Source organism: Mastomys coucha, unplaced genomic scaffold, assembly GCF_008632895.1.
Source record: "Mastomys coucha isolate ucsf_1 unplaced genomic scaffold, UCSF_Mcou_1 pScaffold15, whole genome shotgun sequence".
NCBI classification, from domain to species: domain Eukaryota; kingdom Metazoa; phylum Chordata; class Mammalia; order Rodentia; family Muridae; genus Mastomys; species Mastomys coucha.
This window is the reverse complement of record NW_022196897.1, coordinates 150,676,907-150,684,315: the sequence shown is the minus strand read 5'-3', so window position 1 is coordinate 150,684,315 and position 7,409 is coordinate 150,676,907.

The window sequence follows — 7,409 nt, the reverse complement described above, 5'->3', positions numbered from 1 at the left end:
GGCATGAGTTCTTCAGGTGACTCTCTGGGCAGCACTGGTGGCATGAGTTCTTCAGGTGACTCTCTGGGTAGCACTGGAGGCATGAGTTCTTCAGGTGACTCTCTGGGCAGCACTGGAGACATGAGTTCTTCAGGTGACTCTCTGGGTAGCACTGGAGGCATGAGTTCTTCAGGTGACTCTCTGGGTAGCACTGGAGACATGAGTTCTTCAGGTGACTCTCTGGGCAGCACTGGAGACATGAGTTCTTCAGGTGACTCTCTGGGTAGCACTGGGGATGATAACAGGAGAAATGGTCCTTATGGTTTTTTTGTTTTTTGTTTTTTTTTGTTTGTTTGTTTTTTTGTTTTTTCTGAGACAGGGTTTCTCTGTGTAGCCCGGCAGTGGTTTTTTGTTTTTTGTTTTTTTTAATTTTTATTGCATTATGATGAGAAAAATTACATGATTTCAATTTATCTGAATTTGTTAACATTTAAAAACATATTTTAAGTAAATAGAAGTCAATCACATTCTTGTTTCCCTTTTGGACCCCAACTCCTCCCAGAGAACCCCCTTCAATACATACAATATCTTTTTTTGTCATATTCCTTAGAATTTGTAAAATATTATAACAATAAAAATGAGTATTATAAAGCTGGGTGGTGGTGGCGCATGCCTATAATCCCAGCACTTGGGAGACAGAGGCAGGGGATTTCTGAGTTCGAGGCCAGCCTGGTCTGCAGAGTGAGTTCCAGGACAGCCAGGGATACACAGAGAAACCCTGTCTCGAAAAACCAAAAAAAAAAAAAAAATTATTATAAAAGTTGTTTGATATAAAACAACAATCAATTTAACAGTCTTATATAGATGTTTGTCTACAGCAATACTGAAAGTACATACATTTTTCTCAATATAAATTTTAAATAACTCCAAACATATTAACTGTATATTTCAAAATAATACATCACTACTAGTATTTTCTTAAATGAATATAAATATATAAAGTCTTTTTGTTTGTTTGTTTTGTATTTAGTAGAGTTTAAAATCTTGGCTCTTACTGTGGTACAAGCCCAAAATAGGAACAATTTTTAGACACTGGATTTCATTGTAATAAGGCTGTACTTCAGTGACCCTCACATCACCAAAGGATTTTACCTCCATCGAACCTAAGCTGAGGGTTGACAGCTCTACTGCACCAAGGAATAAATTGTAGGCACGATTTTTGGATACAGACTTCCTGCTATGGTCAAAGCTATTTGACTTGAGTGAGTGACTTGGTGGTCCTTATGTTTTAATCTATAACAAATTAGTATGCCACATCCTCCCATTGCCTATAATTTTTCTACTCTTGTGGCTCCACTCTTCAGACTCAATTCCTTTACCTCCTGAGGTGCTGACCAGGCCCCCAGTCCCCTGCTGGGCAGAAGTGGTATTGCTGTGTGTTCTTGCCTGCTGTCTGAATCAGGGCTGGAAGCTTAAGTTTCCCTGGTAGGCTTGGAAAATTGGCTTTCATTCCTAATACAAAATCACATTTTTTTCTTTTCTTTTCTTTCCTTCTTTCTTTCTTCCTTTCTTTTTTTTTTACAAAATCACATTTTCATTAGTTTATGTCAAACGATCTATCACCATTGCTTTTTTTTCCCATATAAACTTATAGTGTTATATTCTTCCTTCAGCCCTTTGGTGTGTAGTAAATGTCATTCCAGGGTTGCCCACGCAAAACCATTCTTCAGTTTCCACAAGCATAGAGTCATTGTGTAGGATCACACTGATCACATTTGCTGCAGTCTGAGACAGGATCTCACTATGTAGGGGCCCTGGAACTCACTATGTAGAGTAGGCTAGCCTTGAACTCATAGAGCTCCTCCTGTCTTTGCTTCCTGAGTGCTGGGACTAGAGGGATGCACCACCACATCACACCCTTACACTATTTTGGGGGGGGGGCTCGTAGTAAACTACTCTGACCTTGTAGACTCTGTTGACCAGCACCCTTTCTTTATCCAGTTCCGGGAAGTCTTCTGTACCACAATTAGTTACTTGAATTCAAAAACTTTCCTCTCTCCTCTTTTTAGGAGTCAGGGTCTTGCTATCCCAGGCTAGCCCAGAACATGTGGTGCTTCTGTCTCTGTCTCTTGAGTGCTGAGATGACAGGTGAACTTCTGGCTTCCTACTTTTTTTTTTTTTTTTTTTTTTTTTTTTTTTTTTTTTTTTTTTTTTTTTTTTATCTTGAGCAAATGTATTTATTTTAATTTTGTTGTTTTGATTTAACTTCACAGCCTGGAAATGAGTTTAGAGAAGTTGCAGAAAGTCCCACTTTTCAACTCTGTTCCCTACTGTATGCTGGTACCTAGCTACCCAGCAAGGCCCCGTTTTACAGGGACTTGTGTTGCTACCAAGATCCAAGGTGTTAAGGCCTGGGTAACTGCTGCCTGTCTGGCCAGCTATTTTAAGCTGCTGTTAACGTTACAAGGAAGCTTTCTCCTGCTGGAGTGATTGCATACTCTGTTATGTTCTGTGCTTTGGTGTTCTTGGAAACCAATCACAATAGAGGGCAGTTAGAACTGCTTTGTATAGTTAGCCGCAATAAACTTGGACCTGAACCAACTGCCCCATAGTACTTCCTGCATCCATGTATGAGCATCTATGATACTTATTTTTCTAAGCTGCCCCTGAGATGGACAGCAACATAAGAGAGATGCCTGCATCTGTTTAAAACAAGACTTCCATTTGAGTAGGGGTGGCGTAAAGCCTGAATGAAGTTCCTAAGACCTCCTGGGAATCGACAGCCTACCTGGCAGAAAGAGTCATGCAGAAAGAATCATAACTGACATCCTGGTTAGCAAGTTAAAACATGAACGTTAGACAAGGCAAGTCCCCCGCCTCAGTTGAATACCCCAGCCAATGAGAACAGGATAAATGCACAACAAAGACAGGATCCTAAGGAAGTCCTCCATCCCTAAATCCTGGTCAGTGGAATAACTTGGCACAGATGTTTTTAGACTTCAGGTTTAAAAGTTGTGAAGGGTCAAAGTCAGCTCTGTGGCTCTGACTAATCAGTCCTTGGGCAACTGCTTAATAAGCTCTCCCTGCCTGACTGAGGGCCGTGTGGTTTGTGGGGTTACTCCTGGACCCCAACACAAAGCCTCTTGCAATTCTGTATGAATTTGAAGACCAGCTTTTCCATTTTTCCAGAAAAAAAAAACGATTATATGATATCACCACCTTAATACTTTTAACCTTCCACTTTGACATGTTGGATGTGTTTACACATATTGAAAGGTGGGTTTGTTTGTTTTTTTAAACAGTTTCAAGGCTCTCCCTCTTAGAGAGCCGCCAGCCAGCCAGCAGCTTCTGTGTGCACATATATTTAGAATTACATATCTACTTGGCAAAATGATCCTCTTATAACATGCAACCATCTTTTTGTCTCATAATTGGCTTGAAGCTTATTTCATCCGATATGAGTACAGCTACTTTAATTTCTTTTTACTATTTGCATGAAACACACATTTTCTATTCTTTTGAATTTCAGTTTTTGGAGCTAACGTAGATCTATTTATTTATACAGAAGGTCATTTTATTTTATTTTTATTTTATTTTTTTGTGTATGAGTGTTTGGCTGCATCTGTGTTTGTGCACTGTGCCCATGCAAGACCTGTAGAGATCAGAAGAGGTCATAGGATCCCCTGGAACGGGAGTTGCAGATGGTTGTGAGCTGCCTGGGTACCAACAATAAACCCTGTGTCCTCTGTAAGAGCAGCCAGTGCTCTTAACCAGGGAGCCATCTCTCCAGCCCCAGAAGTAGCTTCTTTTACATAAGAGACAGTTGTTTTTCTCTTTTTTTGAGACAACATCTCACTGTGTAGCCCTGGCTGACCTTAAACTCATAACCTCCTATTCTCCGTCTTCCAAGTGCTAAATTGCTGACAGCTTGTAATTTAATCTTCCTGTGTGAAGTGGCTATTGTAGGAAGGGCTTCTGCTATTTCTTATTTTTTTATTATTTGTTGACTCAAACACTAACTTCTTTTGTATTCATTTAATAGTTTCTAGTGTGTCACTGTGGTCTGGTCCCTTCATCCTCTTTTTGCATTTTTTCTTTCTTTCTTTCTTTCTCTCTCTCTCTTTTTTTTTTTTTTTTTTTTTTTTTTTTTTTTTTTTTTTTTTTTTTTTTGAGACAGGGTTTTTCTGGATCACCCTGGCTGTCCTGGAACTCACTCTGCAGACCAGGCTGGTCTCGAACTCAGAAATCCTCCTGCTTCTGCCTCCCAAGTGCTGGGATTAAAGGCATGTGCCACCACTGCCCAGCCTTTGTGCATATTTTAAAGTTATTTCTCAGTAGTTACCATTTGGGTCACAGTGAACACTTCAGACAATCTAGTTCCAAAGGTTACTGGTGACTTACGACCTCACGGAATGGGGAAAAGCTGGAGACATTGAACTCACTACCTTATTCTTAAAACAAACAAACAAACAAACAAAAAACCAAAATAAAACAAAACCAAACCAGGCTGCAGAGATGTGGTACAGCAATTGTCTGAAAAGCAATTGTCACACAAGCATAAGGACCTGAGTTCACATCTCTAGCACAGACGTGACAGAGAAGCTGTGTGGCAGCACACGTCTGCAGCACCAGTCCCGGAGGTGTGGAGGCAGACATTTCCCTGGTGGTCATCCACCTAGCCAGAGCACTCTAGGCTCAGCTAAGAGGCCCTAGATAAGAAAAAGAGAGAGAATAACTGGGGAAGACCTCTGACTTCCATATGCACACAGCCACACAGGCATATGCACACACACACACACACATACACACACACACACACACACAAACGCCACACACAATACACACACACATACACACACATGCCACACACAATACACCACAATACACACACACACACACACACACACACACACACACACACACACATGCCACACACAATACACACCCCCCAAAATATTTCCTGCATTTTCCATCCTCGGTGGCTGTGGAGATAGTCATGGCTGACACCTGGATTGTTGCCTGGATTCTCATGTCTACCTCTGGCTTCTCCATCAATGCCCTGGTTCACCCAGAGCCCAGGGCTTCACTTAGATGAACAGACAAATTCTTTAACTCATGATCCTCCCAGGGATGGAAGTTAGCACTCAACATAAACTAAATGGCAAACAGGCCATTCTGAACCACCAGGGTTGCTAAAATGTGGCTGGGAAGCAGGATCAAGGAGACAGACAGACAGACAGACAGACAGACTACACCGTGTACCTTCTGTGCGCAGACACAGTGGAAGGCCTGACCTACTTCTACCTTTACAGTTAAAATGATGAGAAAATACACATAAACTACATCTACAAATACAGAACTACTAGAACCTCCCCAGTGTTGCAATGCTGGGGGATTTTAGAGTCAAGATTGAACCTTACATCCTCCTGGGGACAAAGCCTATGACTTTGTTACCCTGTACTGGCTGGTTTTGTGTGTCAACTTGACACAAGCTGGGGTTATCACAGAGAAGGGAGTTCAGTTGGGGGAAGTGCCTCCATGAGATCCAGCTGTGGGGCATTTTCTCAATTAGTAATTAAGGGGGTAGGGCCCATTGTGGGTGGTGCCATCCTTGGGCTGGTAGTCCTGGGTTCTATAAGAGAGCAGGCTGAGCAAGCCAGGAGAAGCAAGCCAGTAAGGAACATCTCTCCATGGCCTCTGGATCAGCTCCTGCTTCCTGACCTGCTTGAGTTCCAGTCCTGGCTTCCTCTGGTGATGAACAGCCATGTGGAAGTAAGCTGAATAAATCCTTTCCTCCCCAACTTGCTTCTTGGTCATGATGTTTGTGCAGGAATAGACACCCTGACTAAGACAGACCCCAAATGTGTATTGACAGAGCATCTTGATGTTTCCATGTGATAGTTCCCATTTACACCTCAGTGTCCTGAGGATTTGGGGGTATAGACATTTTTTTGTTGAGTTAAATGTCTTATTTGAAAAATTAAATGACTTTAAATATCATGTTCTCTCTCCATATAGATGTTACATATGAAATATTGGTCTGTGTTTTATCTGCGAATGTTTATAGCTGTCCTTCATATTGCTATGTCCAGACACCTGGCAAGGAGCAGTTTGAGGGAGGAAGGGTTTAATTCTGACTTTTAGTTCCACCACAGTGAGGAACGCATGGTAGAGTGTGGGTAAGGTGCAGCGACATGAACAGAAGGCCAGGTGTCACATCCATCTGGACACAGGAAGTAGAGTGTGAAAAGGAAGTGGGGTTGGGCAATGAAGCCTCAAGGCCAGGCACCTTTGACCCACCTCCAGGAGGAAAGGCCTTCTAAAGTTTATACTGCCTTTCAAACAGCACCAGCAGCCTGGGGCCAAGTGTTGAAACACATGAGCCTTAGGGGAACAATCTACATGCAAACTACAACATTTTGCTACTTTGATCAAGGAATTACATGGAAAAAAAATGTTCATAAGTGACTCCGGACATTAGTAGTCTCAGACACTGAAAAGAAGCTTATGCTGAAGGAGTGTGATTATGAAAAATCATCTGGTTTCTTTTCGAAGAATAGTGACATCATAAATGTTTAAATGGGTAAGAAAGGACAGCAGAAGACAGCAAACAGAGGTGATTTAAAAAAGCGAGAGTCTTCTTATTAAATACACACAGAAATCTAAGGATGATACAGCTAATGCGTGATAACTATATACAGTGAGGTTTTATTTATTTGGTTTATGTATGTATGTATGTATGTATGTATGTATGTATGTATGTGTGTCTGTCAGTGTGGGGGCCAGGTTCTCCAGAGCTAGAGTTACAGGAAGTTGTGAATTACTCGATTCAGGTGCTGGGAACCAAACTCAGGGTCTCTCTTTGGAAGAGCAGTATGTGTTTTGACCACTGAGCAATCTCTCCAGCCCACACAATCTATTATCTATCTATCTATCTATCTATCTATCTATCTATCTATCTATCTATCTATCTGCCTACCTACCTACCTATCTATACATCCCTTTTTCCATATGTTATTTTGTAATTAAAATACATAAATAGCAGTATCTTTTAGAAAGGAAAGGTTCTGTTAGCTAGAAGAGAAGGCTGATGCTGTGGCGGGCAGTGTCATTTCTGCAGAAGCTCAATTCTTTGCGGCACAGGACAAGGTGAGCAGACATTGCAGTGCTCCGGCTTGGCCACCAGGGGCAGCAAAGAGCTTATGCAAACCTTTCCTGCCTTCCGTTCTCCCATCACTTACACAGTTGGGATGTGTAAGCTGGCTGTTTTCAGCAGTCATGCTGTTCCAGGCTCTGCTGCCCACTCTGCTCCTCTGTGCTGGCGCTGCTATCACTGTCCCGGGGAAGGCACCCAGAAAGGAAGAAGATGCCTAGTAGGTAATGGGCAAGGAAGGCCTGGAAAGATGGCTAACTCTCTGAACAGTCCATTC